This window comes from Narcine bancroftii, chromosome 12 (assembly GCF_036971445.1).
Source record: "Narcine bancroftii isolate sNarBan1 chromosome 12, sNarBan1.hap1, whole genome shotgun sequence".
In the NCBI taxonomy this organism is placed as follows: domain Eukaryota; kingdom Metazoa; phylum Chordata; class Chondrichthyes; order Torpediniformes; family Narcinidae; genus Narcine; species Narcine bancroftii.
The window spans coordinates 22,259,266-22,275,442 of record NC_091480.1 but is presented as its reverse complement, the minus strand read 5'-3'; the positions used below and the strand labels follow the sequence as shown (position 1 = coordinate 22,275,442).

Genomic DNA, 16,177 nt, shown 5'->3' with positions numbered 1-16,177 from the left:
GAAGGATCAGTCATATCTCGAAATGGACACAAATTGGAATTTTGCCCGCGCACGTGGAGTACTGAAGTCTTAAAACAAACTTTTTTAATCAAATCTTTTTTTTAAATCTTAGATTTGATGATAACAACTTAAAGCTTCCTAAACTTGTTGATCAACCTTGGTGAATATTTCCACATTCTCGTCCATGTTTACCTTGTTAGCCAGCATCCTGGGGTCCATAGGATGGGCACAGCCATCTCAATTCCTGTGTGCATGTGTGAGTCTTTGGTTGGCACATGCACCTTAACAACATAGAATTCACGCCCTTAACTCTCGTGCATGCGCTAACTGAACTCCAATACATGAACCCACCGCACATGCACAAACTGAAGACTTGCAAATCCACACAGGAATCACAATGGCTGTGCCAAGACTATGGACCCCAGGATGCCAACTATCAAGGTAAGTATGCACATTTTGGCTTTTACATACCTTGTATCCCTGGTATCTGAGGTGCCTGCAAGCTCACACCAAGACACAAGAGCAACTTGTCCGTGAACTACTCTTTGCAGACGATGCCGCTTTAGTTGCCCATTCAGAGCCAGCTCTTCAGCGCTTGACGTCCTGTTTTGTGGAAACTGCCAAAATGTTTGGCCTGGAAGTCAGCCTGAATAAAAATGAGGTCCTCCATCAGCCAGCTCCCCACCATGACTACCAGCCCCCCCACATCTTAATCGGGCACACAAAACTCAAAACAGTCAACCAGTTTACCTATCTCGGCTGCACCATTTCATTGGATGCAAGGATCGACCACGAGATAGACAACAGACTCGCCAAGGCAAATAGCGCCTTTGGAAGACCACACAAAAGAGTCTGGGAAAACAACCAACTGAAAAATCTCACAAAGATTAGCGAATACAGAGCCGTTGTCATACCCACACTCCTGTTTGGCTCCGAATCATGGATCCTCAACCGGCATCACCTACGGCTCCTAGAACGCTTCCTCCAGCGTTGTCTCCGCTCCATCCTCAACATTCTTTGGAGCGACTTCATCCCTAACATCGAAGTACTCGAGATGGCAGAGGCCGACAGCATCAAATCCACGCTGCTGAAGATCCAACTGCGCTGGGTAGGTCACGTCTCCAGAATGGAGGACCATCGCCTTCCCAAGATCGTGTTTCTATGGCAAGCTCTCCACCGGCCACCGTGACAGAGGTGCACCAAAGAAGAGGTACAAGGACTGCCTAAAGAAATCTCTCGGTGCCTGCCACATTGACCACCACCAGTGGGCTGATATCGCCTCCAACCGTACAACTTGGTGCCTCACAGTTCGGCAGGCAGCAACCTCCTTTGAAGAAGACCGCAGAGCCCACCTCACTGACAAAAGACAAAGGAGGAAAAACCCAACACCCAACTCCAACCAACCAATTTTCCCTTGCAACCGCTGTAACCGTGTCTGCCTGTCCCACATCGGACTTGTCAGCCACAAACAAGCCTGCAGCTGATGTGGACATTATCCCTCCATAAATCTTCGTTCGTGAAGCCAAGCCAAAGATCCCTGCTATAGTTTGTCAACTACAAAATAATCCATGTAATTTTTATATTTTTTCTTTATTTAAAAAAAATTTTTGGTTGTATGTGCAGATGGACATGTCGCAAGTTGTGTAGTACCTGTATTTCAGAATTCCAGCCATAATCAAGTCAAACTTAAACACAAATTTTCCTAAAAATTGCTGAATTTAATACTGAGGCTGCAAAGAGCCCTTTTCATTTTCTCTGCTTTAGAACTGGTCATTTCTGCTTTGAGCTATTCATATGGAATATAATACTTGCTCATCTTTTCTCAACAATAACATAATATTCTGAACATTCTCTATAGCTCTAAACTACATTTGATGGCTACTACCCATTAGTGTTTGCATCCGCTCTCTCTTACTAAATGTTTTCATTTATCAAGCAGATTACTTAATCCAAGGTTTAATAACCATTGTGACCTAGACTAATCCAGAGATTTTTTTTTTTTAAACCATCCCTCCTGAATGCTCTCACAACTTAAACCTAAATCGTTTACTCTCTTCCTAAGCTATGACAAATGGTCTTTGACTTGAAACAAACTTTAGTTTGATGTGCAGAGTGCTGCTTCAACCATTAGCATTTGTTGACATCCACCTTATCAAACAACTGCAGTCCCACTTATTAGCCACCTTGATGCCAAAGAACTACTGAGCATTTCTAGCATTGTTTGACTCTATTTCAGGTATAAAGCATCTACAATTGTTTTTATTCATATTAACGAACTCATAGAGTGATTAGATGTGAATTATTGCAGTTGGTGAAGACCAAGATTCAATTTAATAATAGAGAAATAAAAGTGTGGCTCCAGCCAGTGTAGAGATTTCTGCTTAACAGCAACTGCCTCACCAAATTTCCATCAACTTCAATCTTCCTCAAAACCAAATTTGGTAAATCCTGTCCTGATATGAAGAACAGTCGCACAATTAATTTCTAAAATGTCTAATTTATGCATCGAAGTTCCCAATCAAGTTGGAAACCAAATGATCACCATCAAGTCTCAAATAAAGCAGAGTTAAACAGAATTTTAGTTAACAGTCACGATAGATTTCTTTTAATGATTCTTTAATTAGAAATGGGTAATAGTGGACAAGAAAAGTTTGGACAATTTTACACAATTGTCCTTTTGCTCCATTTAACCCTGGGCGTTTTTAATGGACATTTTTGCTCTGTTTGACCCTGGATGTTTTAAATTTATCAAATGGATCACATAAAATTGTCTGAAGCCTAGTGGTCAACAAGAAAATTTGCAGGTGCTGGGGGGGTCTCATGCAGTGCACAAAAGTGCTGGAGAACTCAGGAGGTCATATAGCATCAATAGGAAGCAAAAAGAAGTCGACCATCTCCAGCACTTTTGAGCACTGTCCAAAAGCCTGATGCTGCTTGTAGTCAGGGTCTCAAAAGGAGTTGATAAAGATTATCCAGTGTGGCTGACCGTGAATGTAAATGCCACCAACCTGACAGTTGCACTCAAATGTAAGATTCCTCCACCACTCTGTCAGTATTCACGGCAACTTTCCCTAATTAGTTAATTATCAACCATCATTCGTGCAAGGTAGCCCTTGGTTTTGGTGCTTTTTGCCCCCCACCCCGCCTCCATTGTTTAGCGCAAACTTAGCCCTACACTGCAGTTCATAAAGACACTGGCAACTCCAATTTGCTGCGGCTCTCTCTGCAATCCTCCCACACTCCCCCATTAACACCCACAGTAAAGTGGCGAATCTGCCATAAGGGCCAAGACCTGCATGATGTCAATGATCAAACATGTCGGCGAGCTGCATTTTTTGTTTGTTTTGGAACTGGTCTTGAGACACAGATGTCTGAAGAATAAACCGGCTTCCATGAGTTTGAAACAACTACCCCCCCCACCCCCCCAAACACACTGCTGCTGCTGCATGCCGCCGAATCTAAAGTACAAGAGGGGTGGCTTTGAGAGCTCAAGTTTGCTCATTGCATTGGCCCAAAAAAGCCAGACTGGGCAATTCCTTTTCGGGACTTGAACAGTGGTTTCTTTCTTTTGGAAAACTTGCAGAGAAAACATGCTCCGACTTAGCATGCCGTTTTAGTTCCGCATTCGACCCCATCCCCCCAACCCCAACCTCAACTCCCCCAACCCCAACCTCAACTCCCCCAACCCCAACCTCAACTCCCCCAACCCCACCTCAAACCCCCAACCCCACCTCAAACCCCCAACCCCACCTCAAACCCCCAACCCCACCTCAACCCCCCCAACCTCAACCTCAAGCCCCCCAACCCCAACCTCAACCCCCCCAACCCCAACCCCAACCCCCCCAACCCCAACCTCAACCCCCCCAACCCCAACCCCCCCAACCCCAACCTCAACCCCCCCAACCCCAACCTCAACCCCCCCAACCCCAACCTCAACCCCCCCAACCCCAACCTCAACCCCCCCAACCCCAACCTCAACCCCCCCAACCCCAACCTCAACCCCCCCAACCCCAACCTCAACCCCCCCAACCCCAACCTCAACCCCCCCAACCCCAACCTCAACCCCCCCAACCCCAACCTCAACCCCCCCAACCCCAACCTCAACCCCCCCAACCCCAACCTCCCCAACCCCAACCCCAACCCCCCCAACCCCAACCTCAACCCCCCCAACCCCAACCTCAACCCCCCCAACCCCAACCTCAACCCCCCCAACCCCAAACCCCCAACCCCAACCTCAACCCCCCCAACCCCAACCTCAACCCCCCCAACCCCAACCTCAACCCCCCCAACCCCAACCTCAACCCCCCCAACCCCAACCTCAACCCCCCCAACCCCAACCTCAACCCCCCCAACCCCAACCTCAACCCCCCCAACCCCAACCTCAACCCCCCCAACCCCAACCCCAACCTCAACCCCCCCAACCCCAACCCCAACCTCAACCCCCCCAACCCCAACCCCAACCTCAACCCCCCCAACCCCAACCTCAACCCCCCCAACCCCAACCTCAACCCCCCCAACCCCAACCTCAACCCCCCCAACCCCAACCTCAACCCCCCCAACCCCAACCTCAACCCCACCAACCCCAAGCTCAACCCCACCAACCCCAACCCCCCCAGTTCCAGACCTCAACAGGGGGACTGTCTGACTTTTTCCTCACCCGAAAGGACCAGCTTGTGTTTTTTTGGGCGGGCGGGCGTTTATTAAAGTCGGGTTGTGACTTGATGAGCACAAGGAAGTTCCGGGAAACATTAAAATCGGCCACAGCAGCCGCTCAACATTGTAGGCCCCCCCCCCTTCTCCCCGTCTCCCCCCTTCTCCCCCTACCCCCTTCTCCCCCGCCTCCTCCTGAGCGATACATTGAAGAGGGAGTCTCAGATTGGGGTCCCACGTGTTGACGGGGGGGGAGATACTTTTGCATTCGGACCCATTCGGCGCGGAAAGCAATTTCTGTGAAAGTTTCAACTTCAAGTTGTTTTTAAGCCGGGCCAAAAAAAGGAAGGTAAAGAAAGGGCTCGGTCCGGGCGATAAATAATCAGTCCGAACTTTCCCCATCAACAAAACGAGGCGACGTGCAATGCAAGCAGAGGTGGGGGTACAACTGGGGAGGGGACGGGAGGGAGCGGGCGGGCTCCGGTTCCTACCTGGCCGCGATTCAGTTGCAGGGGACGAAGTTGCCGATCTCTGCGGTGCCGCCAAACCCGCGGAGACTGGGAGCGAGCGAGCGCGCGAGGGTTGGGAGCGAGGGAGGGAGGGAGGGAGTGCGAGAGCACGTGCCGCGCCAGCCAACCAGCGAGCGAGCGTTCCCGCGCAGCCTCCGATGGCCGCACGTGGAAGCAACCGTCCCGTGTGGGGGCGTCGCCGACACGGATGGGCCCGCGTCGCCGGCTTTACAGTGGGGGCCGCTTCAACACCTTGGGTAACTATGTTGTCTGGAAACTGTGGTGCGGCCTGGAAAGGGCAACACAAACAACAAACCCCCCCCTCCCCCCTTCCTGCGTCCCACATGTGAGCAGCTGGCAGCATCTGTGGGCCAAGAAACGGAGCCCAAAGTGGGCCGAGAAACGCAGCCCAAAGTGGGCCGAGAAACGCAGCCCAAAGTGGGCCGAGAAACGCAGCCCAAAGTGGGCCGAGAAACGCAGCTCAAAGTGGGCCGAGAAACGCAGCCCAAAGTGGGCCGAGAAACGCAGCTCAAAGTGGGCCGAGAAACGCAGCCCAATGTGGGCCGAGAAACGCAGCCCAAAGTGGGCCGAGAAACGCAGCCCAATGTGGGCCGAGAAACGGAGCCCAAAGTGGGCCGAGAAACGCAGCCCAAAGTGGGCCGAGAAACGCAGCCCAAAGTGGGCCGAGAAACGCAGCCCAAAGTGGGCCGAGAAACGCAGCCCAAAGTGGGCCGAGAAACGCAGCTCAAAGTGGGCCGAGAAACGCAGCCCAATGTGGGCCGAGAAACGCAGCCCAAAGTGGGCCGAGAAACGCAGCCCAATGTGGGCCGAGAAACGCAGCCCAAAGTGGGCCGAGAAACGCAGCCCAAAGTGGGCCGAGAAACGCAGCCCAAAGTGGGCCGAGAAACGCAGCCCAAAGTGGGCCGAGAAACGCAGCCCAAAGTGGGCCGAGAAACGCAGCCCAAAGTGGGCCGAGAAACGCAGCTCAAAGTGGGCCGAGAAACGCAGCCCAATGTGGGCCGAGAAACGCAGCCCAAAGTGGGCCGAGAAACGCAGCCCAATGTGGGCCGAGAAACGGAGCCCAAAGTGGGCCGAGAAACGCAGCCCAAAGTGGGCCGAGAAACGCAGCCCAAAGTGGGCCGAGAAACGCAGCTCAAAGTGGGCCGAGAAACGCAGCCCAATGTGGGCCGAGAAACGCAGCCCAAAGTGGGCCGAGAAACGCAGCCCAATGTGGGCCGAGAAACGGAGCCCAAAGTGGGCCGAGAAACGCAGCCCAAAGTGGGCCGAGAAACGCAGCCCAAAGTGGGCCGAGAAACGCAGCCCAAAGTGGGCCGAGAAACGCAGCCCAAAGTGGGCCAAGAAACGCAGCCCAAAGTGGGCCGAGAAACGCAGCCCAAAGTGGGCCGAGAAACGCAGCTCAAAGTGGGCCGAGAAGCGCAGCCCAATGTGGGCCGAGAAACGCAGCCCAAAGTGGGCCGAGAAATGCAGCCCAATGTGGGCCGAGAAACGGAGCCCAAAGTGGGCCGAGAAACGCAGCCCAAAGTGGGCCGAGAAACGCAGCCCAAAGTGGGCCGAGAAACGCAGCCCAAAGTGGGCCGAGAAACGCAGCTCAAAGTTGGCCGAGAAACGCAGCCCAATGTGGGCCGAGAAACGCAGCCCAAAGTGGGCCGAGAAACGCAGCCCAAAGTGGGCCGAGAAACGCAGCCCAAAGTGGGCCGAGAAACGCAGCCCAATGTGGGCCGAGAAACGGAGCCCAAAGTGGGCCGAGAAACGCAGCCCAAAGTGGGCCGAGAAACGCAGCCCAAAGTGGGCCGAGAAACGCAGCCCAAAGTGGGCCGAGAAACGCAGCTCAAAGTGGGCCGAGAAACACAGCCCAATGTGGGCCAAGAAACGCAGCCCAAAGTGGGCCGAGAAACGCAGCCCAATGTGGGCCGAGAAACGCAGCCCAAAGTGGGCCGAGAAACGCAGCCCAAAGTGGGCCGAGAAACGCAATCCAATGTGGGCCGAGAAATGCAGCCCAATGTGGGCCGAGAAATGCAGCCCAGGCCCACGAGCTCATATTTTTCCCCACAACCCTCATGAATTATCCCCAGTGCGTCTGATCTTCCAGGAGCGAGGGCTCAAGTGACAAAGTTAGAGGGGAATAAAAGAGCTTGGTCTCACTGTCTCTGAGCTACAAATTCGGTCTAATGGATCCAGCCCTCAAAAAAACCCCGATTAATGTAGTGGGCGTGTACTTGGGCCAATGCCAATCCCACGGACGGGATTACTGCTGTAAACTCTCCTAAATGATGATACACAACAGCATCCGCCTGGGACACTTTCTGCATAATAAAGCCGTTGTTTCCATAGGATCCGCCGTTGCAGAAGAGTTGGTGCGGATTGCAGGGTGGGTGGTCTGAGGTGAAGGTACCTTTCAGAGGATTGAGACCCTGAAGGTCAGATAGGACAACAAAGGGATCAACTGGGATGAGATGATGTATGCGAGGTCACCCAAAATGCCTTCTAGTTGGGAAGATGTATGTGAGATAATCCAATGTTCCTACTAGTTTGGATGTCAATGTACACAGTTTAATGGCCTTGAAGCCACCAGGGTTATGGAATCAGTGTTTCGATTCCAGTTCTCTGGACTATTCGGTTGATGGCTGATAAATCCATCACAAATCTGCAGAGGAGTAGGTGCGTATTGTTTAGCACTGCTTCTGATTGTAGTTGCCCTCAGAGTATGCCTGGCATAAAGACCAAGGGTTCATTTGTGTTCTTCGAATGAATGTATCTGTTTGGAATGATCATCATGCAAGGGATTGGTTTAAATCAAAGCTGCTGTATTTCAAGCTTTGGGAGTATCCTCTGGGAAAGTCATCGCAAGCATTCACCTAAATCTCGTAGCCAAGGAGCAATTCACATTTGCAATGCAGATTCTGTTCCACAGTAGAAAGTTGCATTAACATGATTTTCATTGGACTTGTATCAGAATGGTTGGACTATAAATGAATACAAACTCCAAAATGGTTGGTTCTCTTATTTTTGGAATACTTAACTGCTGTAATCTATTGGAAGCCTCGAGATTGGTTTCCTTGCAGAATATATTTTCTTCTGTATTAATTTACATATTGTATACTTGTCTTTGAATTTCCATTTGCTTTGCACTGACTTCTTACCAATAATTTTTAAGTTTGTATTCATACTCCAGCCATTCTGATGCTGATGTAAAGTCCAATGAGCAACATACTCATGCAACTTTCTTCTGAGGGACAGAATCTGCCTAATTAATTGATTTTGGATTATGCATCAACATGAAAACAATAGAAGCATAGTTTGATGCAAGATGATGATATTCTATTTCAAACTCCCATCAGCAAAAACATGCTCCTCAACTTAGAATGGGGTTCAATTCTGCAAATCCATCGTAAGTCAGAAACATTGTAAAACAAAAAGAAATACTGCACCTACCATTTTTTATAATTAAATTTTGAATACCTTTATTCCACACTGAAAAAAAACCATTAACATACACAGTAAGGTAGTGCTGGAGTCTCCTGCGGTCATCATCCTCCATAACAGATGTACCACTTTGGGTATTGTTGGGAGAGATGGCCCATCAGGAGAAGGCAGCCATAGCCAGGATCATGGCACTGTGAGTGGCTCTGCTGTGCAAGAGGGAGGGAAAAAGAGTGGTAGAGCAGTAGTTGTTGGACATTCTATAGTAAGGGCAACAGACAGGAAACTCTGTGGCTGCAAATGGGTCTCACGGATGGTGTGTTGCCTCCCGGGTGCAAGGGTCAGGGATGTCTTGGAGCGGTTGCAGGACATTTTGAAAGGGGAAGGTGAATAGCCAGCTATCATGGTCCATATTGGTACCAATGATATAGGAAGTAAGCAGGATGATGTCCTACAAGCTGAATTTAGGGAGCTAGGAGATAAATTAAGGAGTAGGACCTCAAAAGTAATAACCTCAGGATTATTACCAGTGCCATGAGCTAGCCAGAGTAGAAACAGTAGGATAGTTAGAATTAATATCTGGTTTGAGGGAGTATTTAAATTTCTTGGGGCATTGGAACCAATTCTGGGGCAGATAGGACCAGAACAAACCAGATGGCATACATCTGGCAGGGCCAGGATAAATGTCCTAGGGAGATTGTTTGCTAGTACTATTGGGGAAGGTTTAAACTAATGGTGCGGGGGGGGGGGGGGGGGGGTGGGAACCTACAAAGAAAGAATGAGGAAGGTGGTACAGAAACCAAAGCCAGAATTAAGAAAGAGAAAAAAGTATATAGGGCAGAAAAGTCAAAAGCAAAAGATGCAGAGGTCACTAGATTCTAAAAGGACAATGAGTATAAGGGCACTTTATCTAAATGCCCTTAGTATTAGAAACAAGGTTAGTGAACTTGAGGCGCAAATCAGTACCCAAGTTTATGATTTAGTGACCATCACAGAAACGCCGTTGCAAGGTTGGCATGATTTGGAATTAAATATTCAAGGGTATCAGGTAATATGAAAAAGACAGGAGGGTAAAGGTGGTGGGGTGGCACTCTTTATTAGGGATGAGATCAGGGCAATAGTGAGAGATGATATAAGATCTAAGGAGTAGAATGTTGAGTCCATCTGGGTAGAGATTAAGAATAATAAAGGAAAACTAATCACTGGTGGGACTTGTTCCCACCACAGTGGCACAGGCAATTAACCGAGAGATAGCTGAAGTATGTAAGAAAGGAATGGCAGTTGTCGTGGGGGGTCTTTAACTCACATAGATTGGGAAAATCAAGTTGGTCGAGTTAGTCTGGAGGATGACTTCATAGAATGCATCTATGATAGGTTTCTTGAGCCCCATGTTAAGGAACCAACAGGGAGAATGCTATTTGTGAGATTACAGTGACCTTGTTTGGAAACATTTTAACTCAATATAAATTCATCTCTATTTGCTTTGGCATTGGCAAATTTACTTTAAGTTTACCTGAAATATGAATGAATCTGGAAGCCAAGCCTAGAAACCAAATCTATCCTTTCTTATTGCAACAATCAAATTAACTCACTCAAAAGGCAACTTATTTTAAATTTTCTCACATCAGAATGCTTAATGTTTTTGCTTAAATTCTGATGTATTAGACATTTTAAAATTCTATGTATCTAAATTTGAAATGGCATCGCCCCAAGGGGAAAGATGGAAGTCAGAAACTAAAATTATATGTAAAGCAACTATGTGATTAGATTTTCAAGAAGCACAGTCCTTTTACACAGCTCAAGTAGTGGCTTCGATAATGCTAGTGGTACAGGATTACCATATGGAGAGTATTTATAATATATCAAAGTCATTCTATGAAGGAAGTGAGCCAAAAAGATTTCAAGAACAAACAGACTCAAATCTTTACAAGAATGCTTCCAAATAGCATGGTGACATACAGTCAAGCACAATCTTTCAAGGTCTTAGGTGTCACCTTTTTCAGTATTCTTTGCTGGTTTGTGAGCAAGGTGGCTTGAGGATGGCTGACAGGGCAGCTGAGAAGAGCTATGTAGCAACGCTAATTGTAGCAGCCTCTGTTTCTAAGGTATTACGGACCCAGCCAGCCCAAGAGGTAGTAGTAAAAGGGGAAACAAGTCTAGGCTAATAATTGACTATAGCCAAACTATTAATTGGTACACATCCCTGGGCGCATACCCCATTCCTCGAATTTCAGACATGGTGAATGATATTGCGCAGTATCGGGTCTATTCGACCATTGACCTGAAAACTTCATATCACCAGCTGCCAATCCGTTCCATATATGGCATTTGAGGCTAATGGTCATCTCTATCAATTCTGGAGGGTCACTTTTGGTATCACTAGCGGGGTTTCTTTCTTCCAGATAGACAGAATGGTGGATGAATATGGGTTGAAGGCTTCCTTTCCCTACCTCAATAACGTCACCATCTGTAGTCATACCTTGGAAGATCACGACGCCAACCTCCAGAGTTTTCTCCACGCGACGAAAGCCCTGAACCTCACTTATAACTCTAACAAGTACATGTTCAGGACTAAACGTCTGGCTATCCTTGGCTATGTGGTGGAGAATGGCATCATTTGCCCCGATCCCGATAGGATGTGCCCTGTTAGAGCTCCCTGTTCCCAGGACCACAAAGGCGTCGAAGAGATGCCTGGAGCTTTTCCCATATTACACCCAGTGGATCCCTCAATATGCTGATAAGGTTCACCCACTCTTAAAAGCCACTAATTTCCCCCTCTTGGCTGAAGCCCAACCGGCTTTTAACTACCTCCAGAATCACATTGCGAAAGCCACCATGCACACGGTGGATGAGAATGTATCTTTCCAAGTGGAAAGCAACTCTTTGGACGTAGCCCTGGTCACTACCCTCAACCAGGCCAGTTGCATTTTTTCCAGAACATTACAAGGCCACGAGCTCCAGAACCCATCTGTGGAAAAGGAGGTTTCAAGCCATTGTAGAAGTCGTGAGGCACTGGAGACACTACCTGGCTGGTAGGAAATTTACACTCCTCACTGACCACCACTCTGTCGCATTCATGTTTAATAATGTCAAGAGGGGCAAAATCAAAAATGACAAAATTGGTAGATGGAGGATCAAGCTTTCCATCTACAATTATGACATTGCCTATTGACCAGGTGCCCTTAATGACTCTCCAGATGCCTTATTCAGAGAAAGATGTGCCTCTGCACACACCGGCCAACTGCAGTCTGCATAATGAGCTCTGCCATCCAGGGGTTACCATTTTGTCAAGGTGCGCAATCTGACCTACTTCATGGAAGATATCAGGGAAATGACCAGGTCTTGCTAGATTTGTGCGGAGTGCAAGCTGCACTTCTACCGCCCCACAAAGACGCACCTGATCAAGTCATTCAGGCCCTTCGAATGGCTCAGTGTTGATTTTAAGGGACCTCTTTCCTCCACAAATGGGAACACTTTCTTCTCTATCGTTGATGAGCACTCACGCTTCCCGTTCACCATTCCATCTCTAGACACGTCCACTTTGTCAGTCATAAAGGGCCTAGATTCCATTTTCGCCCTGTTCAGGTATCCCAGCTATATTCATAGTGACCTGGGCTCATCCTTTATGAGTGACGAGCTACGTTAGTACCTGCTGGTGAGGGGTATCACATCCAGCAGGACTACTAGCTACAACCCCCGGGGGAACAGACAGGTTGAAAAGGAGAATGCCACAGTCTGGAAGTCAAAAAGCCTTCCAGACTCATGCTGGCAGCAAGTTCTTCCTATGGTGCTCCATTCCATCCTGTCACTACTATGTACCACAACCAACTCTACCCCTCATGAGCTCCTATTCAATTTTGAAAGAAGGTCGGCATTGGGACCGACACTCCCAACCTGGTTCACCACTCCTGGTCCAGTCCTTCTCAGGAAGCACTTGATGAGAAGCAAGACAAACCCCTTGGTGGAAAGGTTGAAACTGCTCCATGCCAATCCTACATAAGCCTTTGTGGAGTACCTGGATAGTGGAGAGGACACCGTCTCCATCAGGGACTTTGCAACTGCAGGAACGGAGGGTCCGTTGCCTCAAGTGCCCTGCAAGCCACATAGCTCATTCTCGCCACCCCCAGTCATGGCCTCGGGGGATCCAGTTCAGGAGCAAAGTACATCCCCCTCGACTGTTGATCTGGAGACCCAGCCCACCTCTCCTCCCTCACAAGGGGACCAGGAGACCCCTCGCTGCCAAGGCACTCCACCAGGATCTCCAGACCCCAGGACCGCTTAAATTTGTAAATAACTGAATATTTTTCAACTTTTTTTTCTGAACCCATGTTCTCTGTCTTCATTCACAGACCCTAAATTCTGCAGTAAGGGGTGAATGCAGTAAACTGATTCACTGGTAGCATCTGGTGCTGATGGCTGGTTCCGCCTCCATCTGCTCACATATAACCCTGGTTTCCTGCCTAAACCCAGAATCCTTCCAAAGACTACTGTGAGACCCTACCCATAGTTATAGGCTAATAAAAGCATTTGTTCTCCCTCCAGTTGTGAGAGATTTTATTTACACTACAGTCTGGAAGTGAGGAAATCCATGATCCAATTACACAGTAGGGTGTTAACTCCCAGGTCTTTCTTCTTGGGCACCAGTATAATTGATGACTGTTTGAAACAGTGGGTACTAACCCTGTTGGAGTGAGATATTAGCCTCCCTTCCCACAGCTACCCACCTATAAAGATTTTATAACCTATTGTCAAAGCCGAACTTCCTACAAGGTAGAGCTGGCAATACACCTGACAAAGTATAGAGGGAACACTGAGAGGACAGCCTGGATTACAGCATTGCATGACAATTCCAGTCAGTGCTGCTCCCTTTCCTCACACAGATTGGTGGATGAATTACTTTCCAAGTGGACTGATGTCCATAGGACTGAGATGAACAGATAATCGTCAGAAGACATCCCATCGATGATGGGATCCTGGTTGTCCATCATCACAAAAATTATAATGCTATTAATCACACTGTCATTAATTCTTAATCACTAATTTGTTGAGTAAAAGGGATATGCTGTAAATTCCAAATCTCCATAAATTATTGAAGTTATTGATGCTTCACTGATCAAAAGTCCTTTAGCAACAAGAGGTTCCTTACTAAAGTTAATGATAAATAAAACATTGCTACTTCCTTCAATTCAACCACTTGGGGCAGGCAAGTAATGTACTGGGAAAATTTGTACATGAAAACATTTATGGGTTTTGACTTGAGAATTAAGGTCCATAAAGGATTCGAGATAAATAGTTCATTCTTACCATAAAGCTAAATTGTGATTTCAAAATGTAGGAACTGAGAAAACAAAACCCTCAAAGATTTGCTTTGAAACAGCACTTTTACAAACATCACAACCCTCCCAGTTATGTCACTTAAGATGAAATCAACCTCCACCAATGACTGTGTCAGTTTCTCGTAGAATCATACTGGACCCATTTACATGAATCCTACTCCCATTTTATTCTTCCCACATCCGAATAATTTACTCCCCGTGCACCTAAATTTTAGGAGCGATTTACAGTGGCTAATTAACCTACCACATCTTTTGGAAGTGATTGGCTAGTCAATGTGTGGTCAGGAGAAACCCACCCAATCACAGCGAAAACACACAACCTCCACACAGACAGCACTAGAGGTCAGGACTGAATCCAGATCCACTAGCTGCACTAATATATGCCATCCACTTGCCACTCTGAGTTTCTGTGTCAATCATGCTTAAACAAATTGATGCTGACAGTTCTTGAGAATCTCAGAGGAAAATAGCTGAATACAAGAAAGAGCATTAAACAAAAGAATCTTCCATTCATCACTTCCTGTCTTTAAGAGTTTCTGTATCTAAATAATTTTATAAAAATATAACCACTAATAAAATCAACTGTGGACACTTCCAAATTATTCTGACATTAAGAAGCAGTTCATAATAGAGAAATGCAGTGCAGATCACAATTAGAAAGATTTAAGAATCATTCTAAAACTTTGTAAAATGATTTGTTATACACACTTGAAAATATAGGCATCAATGTTCAATTAATGCAGCATTAAAAATAAACCACAAATTGTGCACATGGCAACATCCTGGTGTAAGCCCTGCATTAAATGGTCACATGCTCATTCACATGGAAAAATTTGCATGAACATCATTGTTTTTCTAATTTTGGATAACTTCTACCTTTATCTGGTTCCACTATTTTCATTTCTTCTTTACCCACTCCAGTTCTAACTTTTCTCTTACCTTCCCTGCTCCCAGTGGTCTCTCCCTCTATCTATCTCTCCATCTCTCCCACCTTGAGAATTGAGTTCAATACCTTCTCACCTCTTAGTCCCTCCCCAGCTACTACTCCTTTATGTACTACCTATATCCCTTCCCACTTCTGTCTCAATGAAGGATCCCAACCCGAATCATGGTCTCACTATTTCTATCCATGGCTGCAGCCTGACCCAATTTGTTCCTGAAGTTCATTGTTTGCTCAAGCTGTTAAGAATTGTCTGACACTGCCCCCTAGTGGTGATTTTAAAGGTTTTTTTTGTGACATTTGCCATTTTGAAGACTCAGTCCTTGAAATTTTATCAGCATTTATTGGTCTATTCAATCCTTTAACTCACACACCAACTTACATTAGAACTACAGATATAAAGTTTTAGTAAATCTAGCCCTTTACCATATAGGTTGCACTTGAAACACAAAGGATACTTCAGATGCTGAAATCTGAAGTCAAACACAATTTACTGGAGGAGTTCAGTGGGTGAAGCAGCCTCAGTGGGAGAAAAAGATTGGTCAGTGTTGTGGCCCAGAACCCTTTATCAGGAATGAAACCTGTGTTGGTGCAGACTCAGTAGTCTAATATGTGTTTGCTGGCCTATCAAATCTACAATAGACATCAAACACACATCCACACAGATCTCCACTGTATTTCCCTCATATTCCCATCAATTCTCTCCAGACTCTGCCACTCATGTAGACACAGGGAGCAATTTACAATAGTCAATTAACATATAAGGTTAAAGGTTTTTGTGATGTGAGAAGGAACCAGAACATGTGCAATGTTCACACAGACAACACCGTAGTTTAGGACTGCTGGAGCTGTGAAGCTGTAGTTAAATTGTGCCTGTGTGCCATCCTTATTAAACGCAGGCAAAATATTTATATCACATCAAGTATCTTTTTCCCTGGTATATTTTGTTCAAACTTTAAGTAGGTCATGTAATCCTTGGTGAATAAATAAGAAGTAAATCTGTGGGAGTGGGTGGATGAATCACTAAAAGTCAACCATTCATTTTAAGGCTATAAAGATAACGAGTGGTGTGAAGATGAAAACAGTGGATCATTTCCATTAGTACACTTGAGAATTGCACAGGTTTGTTTCCTATATTCCAAAACTAGAAGACCAAAACAACTGAAACTGGAAGGATTGAAAGCAATGAAAAGCCTTAAGTTCTCTCTCCAAGGAAGAGAAAAAGATGATGAGAAATGAAGTCCTTAAAATTATAATATTGTATGTGGGGTGTTCAAAATGTGAATTAATTAAATGAGGTA

At 46.7% G+C, this 16,177-nt stretch overlaps 1 protein-coding gene and 1 long non-coding RNA gene across 3 annotated transcripts in view; one reads left to right on the top strand and one right to left on the bottom strand.

Annotated features, from left to right (window-relative positions):
* The window catches only part of carhsp1 (calcium regulated heat stable protein 1), a 45,129-nt gene extending 39,880 nt beyond the window's left edge, over nt 1-5,249 (bottom strand). Inside the window, exon 1 of one of the 2 annotated variants that reach the window (XM_069905457.1) lies at nt 5,142-5,249. The gene's annotated coding sequence lies outside the window, so the exon portion shown is untranslated. Of the gene's footprint in view, nt 1-471; nt 633-5,141 lie in introns of those variants that run through there. The other variant, XM_069905459.1, reaches the window with a different exon arrangement.
* The window catches only part of LOC138746875 (uncharacterized), a 16,504-nt gene continuing 5,576 nt past the window's right edge, over nt 5,250-16,177 (top strand). Inside the window, exon 1 of the long non-coding RNA XR_011347166.1 lies at nt 5,250-5,416. This is a non-coding gene — a long non-coding RNA (uncharacterized lncRNA). The remainder of the gene's footprint in view (nt 5,417-16,177) is intronic.